A 19,636-nucleotide genomic window follows, 5' to 3' on the forward strand; every position below is an offset into this window, starting at 1 on the left:
ATCCATTGTTCTGGGTCCTGTTCTCTGGAGCAGCAGAAAATAAGCTTGCTCCCTCCTCAATATGACATCCCTTCAAATATTTAAACAGGGCAGTCATATCACCTCTTAACCTTCTTTTCTCCAGGCTAAACATCCCCAGCTCCCTAAGTCGTTCCTCATAGGGCATGGTTTCCAGACCCTTCACCATTTTTGTCGCCCTCCTTTGGACACGCTCCAGTTTCTCAATGTCCTTTCTTAATTGTGGCGCCCAGAACTGGACACAATATTCTAGGTGGGGCCTGACCAAAGCAGAATACAGTGGCACTATTACTTCTCTTGATCTAGACACTATACTTCTATTGATGCAGCCTAAAATCGCATTGGCCTTTTTAGCTGCCGCATCACACTGTTCACTCATGTTCAACTTGTGGTCTACTTGGACTCCTAGATCCCTTTCACATGTAGTTTCATTCAGCCAGGTGTCACCCATCCTATATCTGTGCATTTTATTTTTCCGCCCTAAGTGCAATACCTTACATTTCTCCGTGTTGAATTTCATTTTGTTAGCTTTGGCCCAGCTTTCTAGTCTATTCAGGTCATTTTGAATCTTGATCCTGTCCTCTGGGGTATTAGCTATTCCCCCTAATTTGGTATCATCTGCAAATTTGATAAGTATGCTCCCAATTCTGTCATCCAGGTCATTGATAAAGATGTTGAATATCACTGGGCCCAGGACAGAGCCCTGTGGGACCCCACTGGTCACTTCTCTCCAGGATGAAAAGGAGCCATTGTTGAGCACCCTTTGGGTTCGGCCAGTCAACCAGTTACAAATCCATGTAACAGTTACCTTGTCTAGTCCACATTTTACAAGCTTGTTTGCAAGAATGTCATGGGAAACCTTGTCAAAGGCCTTACTGAAATCAAGATATACTATATCCACAGCATTCCCTTCATCTACCAAGCTGGTAATTTTATCAAAGAAAGAGATTAGGTTTGTCTGGCATGACTTGTTTCTCTGAAATCCATGTTGACTTTTTGTGATTATGGCATTGCCTTCTAGATGTTCACAGACTCTCTGTTTAATGATCTGCTCCAGAATCTTTCCTAGTACTGATGTCAGACTAACTGGACGATAATTGTTGGGATCCTCTTTTTTCCCCTTTTTGAAGATGGGGACAACGTTTGCCCTCCGCCAGTCTGCTGGGATCTCTCCTGTTTTCCAGGAGTTTTCAAAGATTATTGCCAATGGTTCCGATATTACATTTGCCAGTTCTTTTAATACCCTTGGATGGAGTTCATCTGGTCCTGGAGACTTAAATTCATTTAGATTAATAAGGTGTTCCTCTACTATCTCTTTACTTATTCTGTGCTGAAATTCCCCTATTCTGTCCTCTGCTCCATTATCCTCAGGTTGAGCACCCTTTTCCTTTTCTGAGAAGACTGAGGCAAAGAAGGTGTTGAGTAATTCTGCCTTTTCTCTGTCCCCTGTTAACATTTTGCCATCCTCTCGACACAGTGGCCCTACTATTTCCTTCTTCTTACTTTTGCTGCGGACATATCCAAAAAATCCCTTTTTGTTGTCTTTAACCTCTCTAGCAAGTCTGAGTTCATTCTGCGCTTTAGCTTTTCTGACTTTACCCCTGCACATGCCTGCTATTTCTTTGAATTCCTTTTTCGTGATTTCCCCTTTTTTCCATTTCTTATACATGTTCCGTTTCAAACTTAGCTCGGTTGAAAGTTCCTTAGTCATCCATCCTGGTTTCTTGAGACACTTCCCATTTTTCTTTTTCACTGGAACTGTTTGAAATTGTGCCTTCAGTATCTCCCTTTTGAGAAAGTCCCATCCGTCCTGAACTCCTTTATCTTTTAGTATTTCTGACCATGGAATCGCCCTCAATACTTCTCTAATTTTACTGAAATCCGCTCTCCTAAAGTCTAGGATGCGTGTCTGACTATGCCTGGCTTCTCCTTTCCACTGTATTACAAACTCCAGGAGAACATGGTCACTTCCACCTAATGATCCCACCACTTGCACCCCATTACACTCAGTAGTTTGGAAATCTTTAAGCAGAAGTTTAAAAGTTGGTGTTGTGTAGTGGTTTGAGTGCTGGACTATGTCTCCAAGAGATTGAGGTTGGAATTCCTGCTCAGACATGGAAACCTACTTGGTGACTTAAGCAACCATACTCTCTCAGCTTTAGAAGAAGGTAATCAAAAATCTCATCTAAATACTCTTGTCAAGAAACCCCTATGATAGGGCATATATTGGAGTCTCCTTGAAGGCACCAAGCAACAACAAAAGCAGAGGTTACATGACCATGTTTTGGGAGTAATATATTTGTATAGTTTATCTCATTTCTGATTCACTACGGCATGGATTCCTTCAATAGTTAGTTTGTCTTGCTTCTGATTCATTGTGCAAAACATCAGTCTCACCAGGTGTTGTTGCATATCAACTCCCCAAATCTCTTAATGTTTGCTAGGCTGGTTAGAATGCTGGCATTTGCAGTCTAATAATATCTGGAAGACCACACATGCCCCATGCTTCACTGAGGGATAAAACAGGATCCTGCATTATATTGGCAGCATAGTTGAGCCTCAGTCAAGAAGGAAAATTATGCAGAAACCCATATAATTTAAAGTAGGTCCAGCATTTATAAGTGCTTATACACCCCAGAGTGTAAGGACAGGAGGAGATTATTTACAATACAAATGTCTTCCCAAATGGAAATTTCACTTTGATCAATCTGGAGCTTGTCTTCAAGCTAAGTTCTTCACCAATATCTCTTCCACAAATTCAGGGGTGGGCAAAGGGAACTCCTAAATGACATTGGTAAGACAATATCATTATTGCAATAGATCTAGCTTCTTCTTTCTAAGAATTATCCTTGTTTAGGAGGTAACCAGAGGCATCTTGGTGCAGATACCATGCTTTTGCTAAGAGAGATTTACAACCATTTTGTTTTCTTCCAATATCTCTATCTGGCCCTCTGTCCTTGCTCAGGCAAATTACATAAGCTCTAACCGAAGTGGGCAGAATGGGAACATATGACCTTCTGTTCTCTGTATTGACTTGGTGTTGTGCTGGCTGTGTTCATAAACAGAAAGGAAGAAATATCTATGCATTTCCATATGGGTGCTGCATCTGTTCAAGGAAGTTTCACAGCCTTTGTGTTTTCTGAGTAGTCATACTGTGATTATATCCTTTTTATAAAAAAACCCCCACCAAAACATTTTCTTATGAATTAATAATGAGCTTCTATTTTCTAATTACAAAGCTAAGTGCATTACCTAGGAGGAAATTGCCTAGAAAGCACTCAATAATACAGGGAAAGACAGACCAACGTGAGAGAAGAGTTCCCAAAGGTACCAAACAGCCGTTTCTCTGGAGCCCTGTCTCACAGGAAACAGCTTTCCAATTAGTTTACTCCAGACAAACTGGCATCTTCGTTCTGAGAATTTTGTTAGAAATCTGTTTCCCATCTGTGTGTTGGCTTTGTCCTGAAAATCACAGACAGTATCCTGCACTGAACATCTAGACCAAAATGACATTTCAGCTAGTCACTATAGTGGAAGAATCTGATATGTCCCTTCTTGTCCCATCAGTAATGTACACGGTATAACATATGTTTCCTGGCAACAGAATGCACTGCTCATTTTAGGACATTTGGTGTAAATCAGTGATGTCCTCACATATCATTGCTGATTAATCGTATCAGGGCAATACCTTGGGATATTCTACAACTTTGTTGCATGAAGTATCCAGATATAACATGACTCCTCTTGTTCTTTCCTCTTACTGCTATGGCAAATGTTGCAGTATATTTTTTTTTGTTTTTTTTCCCCTTTTATTTAAATCTCACCATTCTCTCAATGTGAGACTCAAAGCAGCTTACAATATAGTTAAATACACTTACAACAACATATGATACAAACATTTAAAAACCATTCAATAAACAATTATATTAAAACAGTTTCAAATACATGTAAAATATAAGATAAAAGTATAGTCCAGCCCATTAAAAGGCTCTTCTGCCACACCCAGTTGAAGACAAAATGCTTGTTCAAATAAAGATGTCTTTGCCTGCTGGTACAAATATATCGAAGAGGGGGTCAACCTAACCTCCTGTGGGATCTTTCCACAGTTTCATAGTGTGGGAACAGCCACCAAGAAGGATGTCTCCAATGTCCTCACTTGTGATGGTAGTGGAATGGAGAGCAATTACATAGAAAAACCTTTAATGCATTCTTTTCTTGCACGGTGCTTTGTAGGAACAGATGTCAAGATTAGGAAAAGATCTTAGACAAAGTTATCAGAAGACATTACATAAACAAATATTATCTGATCTGGAACTATATTTGCTAGGCTGACATAGTAAGCAAGCTAAGAATTGTGGTACAATGGTATCTGCTAGAATTTGGTTCCAGGACCCCACCCCATCCCCATGGATGCCAAAATCTGTGGATGCTTAAGTACCATTAAATAAATGGCATAGTAAAATGGTGTCTTTATATAAAATGGCAAATCATGGTTTGTTTTAGAATTTACATATTTTCAAAATATTTTCAAGCTGTGGATGGTTGGATCCATGGATAAAAAATATCCTATACAGTACTACGACATTAACCATGATAAGCAACACAACTAAAAGAATTAGTATTATTCTAGATCGGCACATGGTTCAGAACTCTTATATAATAATCAACTTGGCTGTCTTCCCATCCAAAAAGATAGTATTCCTTATAACTTTCCGTATTGCTGAAAAGTGCCTGATATTCACTTTTGGTCTCAGTCCATTAATGGAACTCACAGTCCATTCAGAGAGCTAAAGCACCTTCCCTATGAGGAAAGACAGGAACATTTGGGTTTTTTATTTGTCCCCAGTTTTGTTTTTAAATCACTATTTCAAAATATTTATATTACACAATTATTTTTATTTTATTTTAGTAAAATTGGCACTGGGAGGCCAATGAAGGAGGACAGATTTTTGATGTTGAGTTGCACCATCACCACTATCGTACACAATGTAATAATTCTACTGTGGCTGTTCTTAATGTAGCTGTGTGTGACTGCCTACAACAAGCAAGGTGAACAGCAGTTGCCTCCAGAATCCCTTACTGAGCATGTGTGAACAGTAAAATAGAACAAAAGGAAGAGAGCAAATAACTTTGCCTCACCAGCTTCCACCAGCATGTTAAAAAGTATAGATGGAGAAGTCTGGCCACCAGAATGGAAATCGTAAGAACAGCAGAGGCTGGTGAAAGGAAAGTCATTCTTGAATGCATTTTGGAAGACACCTTCAAGTGTTCTCTAGAAGGATGGAAATGTTCTTTTTTAAATATGCAAGGTTTACCTGACCTATTTGTTTCATTTCACACGCATGTATTGTTAGTTGTGAATAAAAGATTTAAAGAAGCAATGCACAGGATCACGTCTTCTACTGCATTCTTTTAGGTATACCTGTATTCATGGTTGACAGGTCCCTCAACAACAGTTAGCAGAAATCAAATGAGTGGGTTTTTGCAAAGCTGGCTGGGAGTTGGTGGGAGCTGTAGTCCAAAACAGTAACCTTTCCAATCTGGAACATCCAGGTTTGGTGGCAGTATGCCATTGATTCCCAGGTGCTGGGGAGGAGAAAAATTGGAATGTCTGAGCTTTCTGGGTTTTCAGAAGTCTTTGGCAGTCCATCTGAGATACCTTACACAGGACTCTCAGTCATTTAGGTTCTTCTGGAAAGCTCTAACATTCTGCTTTTATATACTTCATATCTCTTTTATATACTTTCTAAATTTATACTTAGGACATGCAAAAGTTGGTTGTTAATTTTGTGGCAAATGTTAATTTCTCTACATCTCCATATAATCACATGATAGTTGGAAGAAACTGACTCTTCCCTTTCATTGAACAGTTATGAATAGGCCTAACAATTCACTTTTTCAACCAAAAAATAAAATATTTAACAGAACACTTTATTAATGTGTTCCATAATATTGGGTCTATTTGTCTCATTGTCAGTTTATTTTAGACAAATCCAAATACCATGGAATTGAGGTGCCAGGAGCTGCAAGCAGCTTTCATTCTCTTGATTGTTTCAACCCAGGCCATACTGGCTGTTCTACAAAAGGCACCATCTGGCACTGTTAATGCCTGAAAAGAAGCCATTCTTTTTGTGCAAATCCCATAGCCCATGGCCCCAAAGAAGGTGTTCCTATCACTCTTTTGCCTGGCCTGCATATGGGTAATTACTTGTAACACTGAAAGATGGATCAGCCCTCATCATGGCATCTCATGCTTGCACAAAATATTTTTTCCTTGATTCTGTAGTGGCAAGAGCAGCAGTACTATAGATGTGGTCTATATGCTAGGATCTAATTGCAATAGCAGCAATAGCAGCTTCATTTAAATATCACTTCATACCGAACTAAGCAGTCTAAGCAGTTTACAACTGTAAGCTAATTGCCCCCAACAAGCTGGGTACAGTACTCATTTTAGCGACCTCAGAAGGATGCAAGCCTGAGTCAAGCTTGAGCGCTGGCTGGTATAAACTCACAATCTTATGGTTTGTGAGTGAGTGGTTGGAGTATGGGCATTTAACCACTTTGCCACCAGGGATCCTAATCCAAGGACAGACTTGTGGGATCTACCTTAACTTTTGTTTTGTTTTTAACAATGGTAGCCATTGTGGTACATGAGAGGGCAAGTAACCAATATTCACATTTGGATAATACTTAATAAGACCAAACAAAATGCTACAAAAATTAACAAACCATGCCTACTACCTCGGGATGAATTTTCCCCCATCTTTCTTCTATTTTATTTTATTTAGTAATTGGCTTGATGAAGTGCTCTAGAAAACTTTAAAATTTGCATATCTTTTTGTCCTATTATTTATTCTTCATAAAGGTATTGCTCAATTGTAGATTTAGTTTTTAGGTGAAATGTAAACAAGTATTATGGCCAAAAACCAGCAGTATTTTACTGACAATAGAACTATATACGATACTGCAATGTGCAAAAAGAAATAATTTTAGATGAAAGCACACAGCTGAAACAAAATAAACACACACTATACTATATAAAGTAAAAAGTTTTATTATTTCAACCAATTATTTACTGTTTATAACCACTTTCCTGCAAGAAATAGGAGATGCACAAAATTTTGCCACCTTGTTGGATTTGATGTTGTTGTTGTGTGCCTTCAAGTTGGTTCTGACTTTTGGAGGCCCTATCATGGGGTTTTCTCGGCAAGATTTGTTCAGAGGAGATTTGCCACTGCCTTCCCCTGAAGCTGAGAGCATGTGGCTTGTCCAAGGTTACCCAGTGGCTGAACGGAGAATTTAACTCTGGTCTCTAGAATCATAGACCAACACTGAAAGCCCTATACCACACTGACTTTCTTTGTATATTCAGGGCTGTGATGTCTTCCAGAAAAAATTGTCGGATGAGTGCCATGGTGCCCATTATGGGGACTTTGGTGAACAAGGAGACCACATCAAAGCTGATTAGTATGCCTCCAGGTTTGAGTTTGAGGTTGTTGGTTTTTTTTCTATGAACTGAGCTGAATCCTTAATGTAGTGGATGGTTGCCCAATATGGGTTTGTAATTGTATGGCCAGAAACAGAAGACATCATAGCCCTGTTCAAACACTGCCTCACCACAAGCTACTTCCAGTGGGACAATGGATTCTACAATCAGAGAGATGGGGTAGCCATGAGACGCCCTCTGAGCCCCGTGATAGCAAACTTTTACATGGAACACTTTGAAAAGCAAGCCCTTGAAATAGCACCAAAAAAGTCCACAACATGGTTCCAATACATGGATAACACTTTCACCATCTAGAGCCATGGAGAAGAAGATCTAACTATGTTTTTGAACCATCTAAACAACATCCACCCAAACATTCAATTCACAATAGAAAAAGAAAATGAAGGAATATTGCCATTCTTGGCTGTCCTGGTCATCAGCAAACCAAACCGATGGTTGGGCCACACAGTACACAGTATAGAGAAAACCTACACACAGAGACAAGAACTCTCACAAACAGCCAGGACAAAAAAGAAGCACAATAAAAACTCTGGTAGGGTGTGCAAATAAATTTGTTTGTTTGTTTGTTTGTTTATTGACAGTCTTTATACCCCAACCTTCAGCCCTAAAGGCTCTGTCTCAAAATGATCTGTGAACCCCACTTCCTGGAAGATGAATTGAAGCACCTAGATTGGGCTCTACTGGCTAATGGTTATTCCAGCTCAGACATCAGAAGAGCTACCAGACACAGAAAATAACAGAGGAGTGAAGCCAAACAACCACCCAAAGGGAAGGTATTTTTACCATACATCAAACGAGTCACAGACAGAATAGGGAAACTGGTGAGGAAACACAACCTCTAAATGGACTACAAACCAACCAAGAAAATTCAGTCAGTGCTGCACTCAGAGAAGGACAAGAGGGACCCTCTCATGGCCGCAGGAGTTTACCGCATACTATGCAGCTGTGGACAAGTCTACATTGGGACCACCAAACGCAGTGTTCAAACACGAATCAGGGAACATGAGAGACACTGCAAACTGAGTCAGCCAGAAAAATCAGCAGTAGCAGAACATGTTATAAACCATCCTGAGTATAAAATGCTGTTTGAAAGCACTGAAATTCTGGATCATGTTAACAACTATCAGGTCAGAATGCACAGGGAAGCCATTGAAATCCATAAATACCTGGACAACTTCAGTGGGTAGAAGAAACCCTTATAGTAACCAAAATCAAGACCCAGCAAATGCAAATGAAAACCACCCACGGTGAGGGGGGTTTCCCAGCAGACAATGAAGTGACCTACACTGTCTGACAGAGAAGGCTAAATATCTCATAAAAACTACAGTCTCCACAATTCTCTAGCATTGAGCAAGGGCAGTTAAAGCGGTCTCAAACTAGATTATTTCTGCACTGTGTTTTGGACCCTAGCAACCCTCATTAGACTACCATCTTTTCAAACCAGCTTAACATATGAAACATACAATTATACACCCATGTAAACATTAATTTTACCAAATTTAAAAATAAACCAGTGACAAAAGCAGCATGCAATTTAAAAAAATATTTTCAGTTAAAAACCAAAGAGAATCAATGCGTTTTAAAACCCTCTTGGGGAAAAACAGCAACGGAGGGTGCTAGTTTTTATCTATACTTCAAGAAGCAAAAAAAGCCACTTGCTATGAAATACATGACTGCATGCTTAGATATGGTATGAACTAACTCAAATTGAAAAAGAAAAGCACCATTGGTTATAACTGAGCACAACATTAGGCACATGTAAGCCCACAGAAAACAACAGTAACTGACATTAAGCAAAGAAGTAGACAGTGCAAGCATATGCCAGTAAGCAAAACCATTTTATGTAAAAATGCAGAGGACTGTACCCTTACTTCTTTCGGAAACACTATAGCTGGGATGTGGCTGTTATCTTTTAGAATGCAGGAAGAAAATGATGACCTGCACTTTTACATAAAATGGTTTCATTTACCAGAATGCTCATACATTAAATTCCTTGGCTTGATGTCAGTTGTTATTGTATTGGCAAAAGCTGCACACATCTGTAAATTTCTTCCAGCTAAGAATGGCATTAAACTGTGATTGTCTATAGCTGGATTTTTAAATCATAGTGATGAAGATGATGATTATGATGATGATGTATCGGGTTGAATCATTTTCCTTATTTTAAAATATAGATTTAAAGAAAATCTACAGTTATTATGAGATAATATTCTGGAAACTGAGCCCAAGAGGGAGGAAAAAACACCATTAAAACAGCAAAATGATTCCTCTTTGATGCCTTTTCTGTAACAGTTCTCTACGTAACTAGAATAGGGGAGGAAATGTCTATTCCCTCACCCCAAAAAAAGGATGAGCAGCTCTCATCTTTTGCAGATTTTATGTTTTGAATTTTGAGAGTACAGCTGACCAGTTGCCACCATCACTACAGCTTTCCCAGTTTTGCTGGACTGCTTCCCAGCAATTGTATTATAGCAATGTGGGACTGGTGGAAAGGGTAGCTCTCTCTCTCTCTCTCTCTCTCTCTCTCTCTCTCTCTCACACACACACACACACACACACACTAACAGACCTAGAGCAATTTGGTCAGTTCAGCCTTGACATTTTAAAAAACAAAAGATGGTGTGGGATGTATTACAATACAGAGAATGTCTCTGCTCATCTGCCAAGTGCAGAATTCCCTGCAATGGGGTATATCGCACAAATCATAACTTTTGTGATGGGGGGAATTAGTGGACAGCTGCATGAACAGAAGATCTATTTACTTCAGTGGGATTCAGGTCATTTTACTAAATGCGGGACTGCAGCTCACAGTTGGCAATGAGTAAACTAACAGGAGAGAAGGAGTTCACAATGCACCTTTTGTAGAGACAGACCCAATGTTAACATAACCCTCAGCAAATAGCTTTCCCTTTTGCATGAACCTCTGATTATCCAAATGTGCTCAATGTCCCCCAGGCAATTCAGATATAGGAGGTTACTGCATTTCATATTTCACTCTAGGAACTGCTTTCTGACAAATGGCAATTTTCATTTTAGCATATTTACATGCTGAATGTAATTTACTCTCTTGCACCCTCTAGTGGGTTCCTTTTAGATTAATAAAAATACCAATTTTCATTCTTATTCTTCTTTCCCTTGGTTCAATCCTGCCACTGGTTTTGAGCAAACAAGTCCCTTTGACTTCCATTAAATCTATGCATTATCAACACAGTGAAAGATTTCCTTTTACATCTTTTTCTACATTAAGGCAATGGCATATTGGCATATTCATAGTGATAAACTATAGTGAAAAACATCAAGTTTCTTCCTTTAACTAAGAATCTATTTCTCTTTTATTTGAAAACTTAATGTCTGCTCCTGAACTACCATGTGGCTATTATGCTGTGCTATACTGGTTGACATCTTTGCTATTTACAAGATAAGCTCTTAGTTCTGTTTATTGACACCCCCCCCCCAGTTTACAAAGCAGCAATTAAACTGATTCAGCGGAAGACAGTGCATTCAGAAAAGAAAGAAGAAAGAAAAGATGGAAGGCACACAACCAAGGTTTCAACCATTTAGTACATCAATTTAGTGCCATTTGTGGTAATCTTAGGTTGCTGTGTATAATTTTCTGATGCCACTTTCAGTGTCAGGCCCTTTTATGACCTAAGAGTCAATGAAAATGGCACATGAAAACTGAATTACATGAAGAAAACAGAAATCAAGTCATTTTATATAGCCATAACTGGCATTCTATGCTTTTCTTGATTTAGGTTTTTCCTTTAGATTTTCTTGTCAAAACAATCTACCAGGCATACCTAGGTAGAAACGGTGAGAAAGGAATAAAAAGGGGGAGCGAAAGGCCAGCTTGGAAGCTGAGATCCAGCCTTGCCAACCTGTCAGCAGAACTTTCTAATCTAGCTGCCCCCTGACCTGCAACAGGCCAACAGCCTGTCTTACTATGGTTCTGTACCAAGGAAAGGCAAACTGTGGAGCTCCAGATGTGCTGGGAATGCAGCCCCCATTAGTCTTCACCACTGGCTAGGGCAGCTGGGTGTTGTAATCCAATAGCATTTTGAAGGCAACAGGTAGCTGGTCCTTGTTCCATAGTTTGTGAACTGTGAATCTATGATTCCCTCAGGTGAAAGGTCCATCTCTCCTCTCCCCTCCTGCAGTGTTCCCCTCCCTCCTCTTCCCTCTCCCTCTTCTCCAACCACAGCCATTTAGTGGCCCACGGAGCTGGGAATTTTCTCCCTATGTTGCTATATTAACAAAGCCATCCTCCAGAACTTCTTGGGGTTCCTCCAGAGGTCCCAAAAATGACAGCATCATTGTGCATCTGGATTTAGAGACCTAGCAGAGTGCTCTTCAGTCTTCCCTGCTTTCTCCTGGCCACTATACGGACATATTGTGGGAGTGTGAGAGAAAGGCAAATGTCTAAGGGGTGGGGATCATTGTGCAAAGAATGTCATGAATTCCTACTTCCACAACCCTCATTAAAAGGTATAGACCAGTATTACATCAACATATGTCACTAATAAGATCATATATATTTCTAATACATAAGTCATTAACATGCATTTCAACTATTTCCTTGTATGTGGAAAATATGGAACATGAACACATTCAAAATGACATTTATGAAGCAGCTCATAAATCATACACTTATTCATTTGTTATCTTTCTGTACTGCCCAATAGTCACACCTCTCCTATTGCTTCACAAATACATTTAAATTGGATTAGATTTAGGAATAAGAAAACACATGCCCACAATTCATTCCAGTTAAAAAGCTACTTTTGAAACAGCTGAGTCCTGCACTCCATCTTTACACAGATTTGAAAAATGGATTAGAGGCCTGGGTCCATTCTTTTTAAATGTTCTGTGTATTCCTCAGGAAAAATAGTCTTGATCCTTATCTGCTCAAGCACACACAAACTTGCCCAACCTGATCTATCTATCTATCTATCTATCTATCTATTTTTATCCTGCCTTTCTCCCAAAATGGGACCCATAGTTGGGGTGGGAATCATATGGCCTTCCCAATGAAGATGGACTATCAACAGACCCAATGATAAAGAATGCTGGGAATTGCATCCAATAATATTTGCAGGGACATGTCACTTTTACTGCTGTTCAAGAGGTTTTGGCCTTGCTATGTCAAGATGGGAAGTGACCCTTGGAGTACTATTAATGCAATTGTATGCTCATGAAAGACAGGCAGGATACAACTTAAACACATAAGCCAGAGTAAGTGAGGCATAACAACAACAAATCCCTCCTTCCTGAAGAGCCAGTTTGGTCCCATCATATCCATTGCCCTATTATAAAATGTACACCTCCTTGTATACATATTCTTTACATGTGATAAATAACCCTGATTTGGCAAAACCACATACTCAAGAACTCATTTACAGTATATATGTTAACAATGTCCATACAATTTTTTTGTAGCAATGAAGTTTGGTCAATTGCAACTGCCCCCTAGATAATAATGCAAATTCTGCTGACATGGTGTATTATATTAAATATGCACAGAAAGATGTATCGCCTGCTCCTCTCTGCTACTGTGATTTAATGTACGGAGATATGCATAACAGTCTAATACTGGGTGACAAAAAGAAAAAGAAGTAAGAAGATATCTCGCTGATCTTTTGCATTTAGATGTATTTTATAACTGGGTACAAAGAAAATCAATGTCCTTCTCATGAATTTTGTTCATTCGTCTTTTTGGATGTGATGGCTGCATTTTGTGTAAAAATAGCCACATGAAAGCTCTGCAAAATCCTGCCTGACACTTTACAAACATCACTAACATATGTCCTTAAGACCTTGACAGCCCACCACAATGATGACTTTTTTGAGCTACAATTGCTTAGGTTTCTAGTCTAGCCAGATAGAGGCTGCTGATAATGTTGCATGTGTTCTCCGCACCAAATGTCAAATACTTCTCCAAGGAAACCTATACTGAATATTCAGGATCAATTGTGTAAATTATGAGGTTGACATAAATGTTATATAATTTGCATAAATTAGTTCTGCACTACAGAAACTGCTTGACACATGGTAAATTGTTTCTATAATGCACTGCTTCAGAAAGGAGATGCTGGGTGCAGAAGAATATAGCCGCAGCCCCAGTCCCTAGAGCACAGCTTGGCCAACGGGCAAAACCAACAGGTGTTTAGTTGGGGAGTTTTGGGGGGAGACCTAGAGTTCTGTTTCAATGCCTACTTAGGACTGCTAAATATGCATGGTGAGGGAGCTTTGCAATCACCTGCAACAGCTTTGGTATGTCTGTATTCTTGCCATGAGGATGCAGAATCATAGAATCATAGAGTTGGAAGAGACCACAAGGGCCATTCAGTCCAACCCCCTGCCATGCAGGAACTCACAATCAAAGCACCCCCAACAGATGACAATCCAGCTTCTGCTTAAAGACCTCCAAAGAAGGAGACTGCACCACACTCTGAGGGACTGAGTTCCACTCTTGAACAGCTCTAACTGTCAAGATGTGGTTAGATACACCTGCAGCAAGTGGTTAGTTACATCTGCAGCAAGTGGTTAGTTACACCTGCAGTAAATGGAAGATGGTTGCCCTGTTGGAAGGAAAGTTACAATAACATGATCCCTGTATATCTACTCTTCAGCATAATAGGGAGCATAAGGTTTTCTTGGCAGAACAGACTGTCCTGGATAAGGAACACACAGCGGAAGTCTCCAAGATCAGTTCCCAAATACAGGGAGTAGGCATTTAGAGCAATGTGACACAGAGATGAAGAAGGTCCAGGGATTATTCTGTAAATTTGGAGCTACAGAATTGATTTGAAGCTCTCTCACTTATTAGTGATTATAAGAAGCAGCAACAAGAGCAACAGTCAGTCCTCAGAGAACATGCAGGTGACCTTGGAAGTTTCAACACATGGATTGACCTTTGGTAATCCTCAGGAAATGGGTAGTGGTGGTACGGGACTCCTTGCTAAGGAGAACATAAGCAGTGGTTTGTGCGCCTGACAATATATCTCAATAAATAGGTTGTCTCCCTGGGACAAAATATGTGATGTAACAGAGAGACTGACAAGACCCACCAAGCTCACTGACCATTACCCTTTCCTTCTGGTCCATGTGGGAACCAATGACACTGCAAGAAATCACTTCAGGATATCACAAGTGGTTACGAAGCTCTGGGTAGGAAACTGAAGAACTTAAATGTCATTTTAATTCTCCTCCCATTTGAAGGACATGACCCAGGAAAGGAGAGAAGAATGGCTGAGATGAAAAACTGGCTCCAGAAATGGTGCCATTGAAAACAATTTAGTTTCTTGGACCATGATCTGAAGTTTCTTGAAAATGGATTTCTGACAAGTGATGGGTTGCACCTCACAGCAGTTGACAGGAATGCTTTTGCTAAGAGTCTCACAAACCTGATCAGCAGGGCTTTAAACTTAGTTATGTGGGGGAGGGAGACAGTATTCTTGAGGACAAGAGTTCATCAAGTGCTGGAAATAATGGCCAGAATATTAGAGAGAATGGGATAAATAGCAGAAGAACCCAATAGTGGGGGGGGGGGGGGGGAACCCTTAAATAAACAGATAAGGAAATTTACCCATGGACTTAGATATCTCTAATTAATAGAACATGGGAAATAAACAAGCTGAACTAGAACTCTTAACACGGTGAAGCAAATAGGCACTAATGAAACCTGGTGGGATGAGTCTCATGCCTGGAATGTAGTGACTGAGAGGCATAACCTATTTCAGAAAAATAGACCAAACGGGAAAGGAGAAGAAGTAGTGTTATATGTCAATGATATTTACATCTGTGAAGAGATACATGATTTGTGGAGTTGCGCAGCTGTTCCCAAGCACCACCATCTGGAATCTACCTGAGAGATAGGACCAGAACCACTGATGCACAGTGCCTCCAATTCCCAGCCTCCACAGACATTTCAGAAGGATACCATGGTTGATGGTGTTGAATGCTGCTGAGAGGCCCAAAAGCAACAGCCGAGATACATTCTACCTATCAATGCTCAAGCAAAGATCATCCACAAAGGTGACCATTAACAGTCTCAACTTGGTATTTTGCTCTGAAGTCAGTTTGAAATGGGTTAACTTGTATCATCCAAGAATGCCTGGAGTTGAGAGGCAACTGTTCTCTTGATTACCTTGTTCAGAAAAGGGATGTTTGATGCTAGTCTATAGTTGTTTAGGTCTGGGGGGTCCAGGGAGGGCTTTCTAGATGTGGTCATACATTTAAAAAAACACACAGGATGGAAAATTTCCCTCCCTGAGAGATGCATTTATAATACATTGCAGCTGAGATCTAACTGCATCTCCTCTCTGGATGACCAGCCAAGAAAGATAAGGTGTCTTCCTTACTTGTCCTAGCAACCTGTCCCCCATCTTACAATACTCACCAACTGAAACTGAAACTGATCCAGTGTAATCCTACTCATAGAGTTGTCAGACGCTCCATTGTCAACTTCTGCTATAACAATGGCATCTAAGTTGGCTCTTATCCAACTTATCTGATAATATTAGGAAGGACATCATGATGGTATCAGTTGTTTTACAGTGGAACACACTTCCTTGGAGTTTGTTGGAGTATCCTTCTTTGTAGGTTTTCAAACAGTCAGGATGGCTATCTGTTGGGAGTGTTTTGATTATCTATGCATGGCAGGTAGCTGCATTGGATTGCCCTTGTGATCTCTTCCAACTCTCTGTTTCTGTGATTCCATGAATATTTGACTATTGATGCTTCTAAATATAAGGGTTAGCATAGATTTATGCAAATATGCTTCAGCTCACTTCAGAATGAGCTCAGAAAATAAAAGCTGTTTCCTTGTGAGAAGGAGATTTTTCCCCCTGATCCCATTCTAAAATTTAGGAAGTCCACTGTGCTTCTGACTACCTCATTGTAGGTGTGATAGAATAATCCTGTTAGACAGATCAGTCATGAAGATACCTCAGTGAAGGCTTACATTTCTCCCTAGTACTTGATGGTTTCACCTCCCTATGCCCAGGGAAATGCACCTAAACATTAAATAGGTTCATGAGGTGTTTCTGAAATTAAATGTCCCTGGGCTCTTACGGCATTGCCAACTAGCTTTATATAGCATTCCAGGCACAAATAGTTTGGCTGATGCAGTTTTCTACAATGCCCAAGTAATCAGTAGAAATGGCAGATGCCTTGGAAAACTATACTTCCCAGGATGCTTTACTAATCTCTGCTTGCCAAATAATTGATAAATATGCTAGGGTTGAGAAGATGTGAGGCTGCACATATTGCTTGGTTTGTAATTCAGCCAAGATTGTGAATTCTGACTCAAATAATGACAAATGTATCTTGAACACTTTTCTATGACACTGAAGTGCAGAAAGAATTTGGCTTTCATGGGTGGATAAGTCAGTCCATACAGTGGACTTCTTAGAACGTGCCTCTCAAAGATTTTAGGGGGCACACCCTCCACCCCCCACCTTCATGTACCACAATCTTCTCCGTAGGAAAAGATGGAGATGGATGTATGGTGAGATGGTAACAGGACTATCTACTTTGACTAGTGCAGTTGCATTCATCTGAATTTGGATCCAGTCCAAAGAGAAATGTCTGCTTATTTGCTTTTGTTGATACTGAAGAATATTGATCCATGCAAAGCTTCCACTTACAATTTGAAATGGGACATCCCAAGTAGAATATTACCACATGATGAGATCTTTATATTTTGCATTTTAAAACCTGAATTCATATGAAGAAGAACCAGAAACAAAAGAAAGATTCTCAGAAAAGATTTTCTGTCAAATACTCTGTTGAATGGTACCACACATAAACACCAGATACGCACAGTCCTCTGCTCATAAACTGGTAATGCAATACTTTCAAATGTCATAGAAGGCTTAGAGATGGGACCACAGTCTAAATGAGACATTCATTTATGGTTCATATACACATAATCTGAAGATAATTTTATACACAATATTTTTAATAGTTTTGTGTATGAAACAAAGTTTGTGTACACTGAACCATCAGAAAGCAAAGGTGTCACTATTTCAGCCCCTGGGCAGACAATTTTGGAGTGTTTTGGATTTTGGAACTCTGGATAAGGGAGACTCAACCTGCACAATCGGGATTCCTCTCTTCCCTATCACACCTTTGGCACCTTTCCAACACTGCAACTTCCTTTCATGCTAAGAGCTTATCACACAGCTTGTCACACACAACATCTGGCAATGCCAACCACTATCTTCCCCAATACATTATCTCTATCTCTTTTCCTGGTCTGAACACATGTGTGCATATGCATGCACACACACACACAGATTTCCCCCCTGAAATATAAAATAGAATTTAAAGTCTTGTGTTTTAAAAAAAGCCTTTTATTGGGGGGGGGGGGGAGTTTCTGCTGACAGAGATGAAAGCCAGCAGCTAAAGTAACAATTAATCTGCCAGCAATTAATCAAGTCTGAGGCTGAGCAACGAGAACAACAGAACAGGGGCAATGAAACAAATGCTTAAATTTTTAAAAGTTTCTCAAATACATTGCTAATTGAAAGGAAATCAAATGGAAATGTCCACCCCTTCTCCTTTTACCCTGATCACTGATAAGCAAAGGGCACTAAAGCCACACCTCAAGCCCACCTACTTACAGAACTGAATTATCACACTGTGAATAATAGCTCAGCAGTAACAGGAAAGGAAGTCATTAGTGGAGTTTTTGAAATTAATGAAAAGAAACACTTTCCAAACAGTCTCCCACTGGGAGAACAACAGAAGAGGACCAGCATCATGTGATAAGTGCCAGCCAAAGCCACAGTTCTCCAGCTCCAATTGCGATTCTCTGCCTTGTGTGATAAAATCCTTAGTGTCTTACTAAACTTAAGGGGACTTGTTTCAGGCTAACTTGTTTTCAGACTCAACTCTATACGGCTCAGCACCATGTAGTAGTTCTGTATGAGGACTTACACTAGGCTGAGCCATATGTCATCACCACCTGGACTTACCATACAACCCCTGAAGCCCCTCAGAATGTCAATTTCATGCTTGTGGGAGTTGGCAGAATTGGAGATGCATATAGCTATGGCCCTGTAACCAGATACAAAATGGTTACATCAACCCTGAGGTCCACTGGAATCCTCCAGAGTCATCTGAATGTTTGTTTAGAGAGTAGAGCAATGGCATGACTATTACGCTAGCTTTCTCCCCCAAAAAAACTTTTGAAGGTTTGCTAGGCGGAAGAATGAATTTTTTTCCAGAGGTTAGGGCACACTTTACCTCACAGAAATTATAAAATGTGCAAAGCTACAAATATCTTTTATTATTTCTGCAAATGGATTTTTGTCTCCCCTATAGAATATCTGGTCATATTTCTTAATATTTAATTCCAGCAGGTGTTTGAACTATCAAATTTTTGGTTGTAATAATAGGCAAATTATTTTATGCTTTTTTACTGCTGTTACTATATCTGTAGGTATCCAGTGGGTTTTTTCCTCCTTTTAAAATGTGCATATGTATGCCACTTTTATTACCTGAAGAAAAGGCAGCATATAAATCATTTAGAATGCATACATGGATACGCAGATTATTAAAAGAATCCCAACTTCAAACATACTATCTGTAAATTGATGCTAACTGAAGTGTTGTGCTCATTGCAATAATCATTTATGGATCATTATATGACTACTGTAGCTACACAAAGCTTTGGATGCATTAATGGTGGTTGAGAGAATTAGGTATAGACAGGCTGGAGCTGTTGGAAACAAGCTGTCATTTTACTACTGAGCAACCAATAAGGATGTTAATGTAAAACACCCAAGTTAATCCTTTCTCCAGCTTTTAACAAGGTACTGTACATCACTGAGGCTTTCAAACCTCTTAGATTATAGTATTGTACACACTTAATAGGGAATGAAGCAGGAAGTGACAGGATTCCAACCATTGCCTATTAAATTATGTCAAATGACAATCAATAATCCAAAGCCACATAATAGTGAGTGCATTTCTAGCACTTTTGTCTCCCTGAAATCCCAGTATCATGCACATTTATAGAAATAGGCAAGGAATATCGCATACATTTCAAAGATGAAAACCAGGACACATGTGGCCTGTGGTCAAGATGGCAAAAGCCATTAACAA

Source organism: Sceloporus undulatus, chromosome 4 (genome assembly GCF_019175285.1).
Source record: "Sceloporus undulatus isolate JIND9_A2432 ecotype Alabama chromosome 4, SceUnd_v1.1, whole genome shotgun sequence".
Lineage (NCBI taxonomy): Eukaryota > Metazoa > Chordata > Lepidosauria > Squamata > Phrynosomatidae > Sceloporus > Sceloporus undulatus.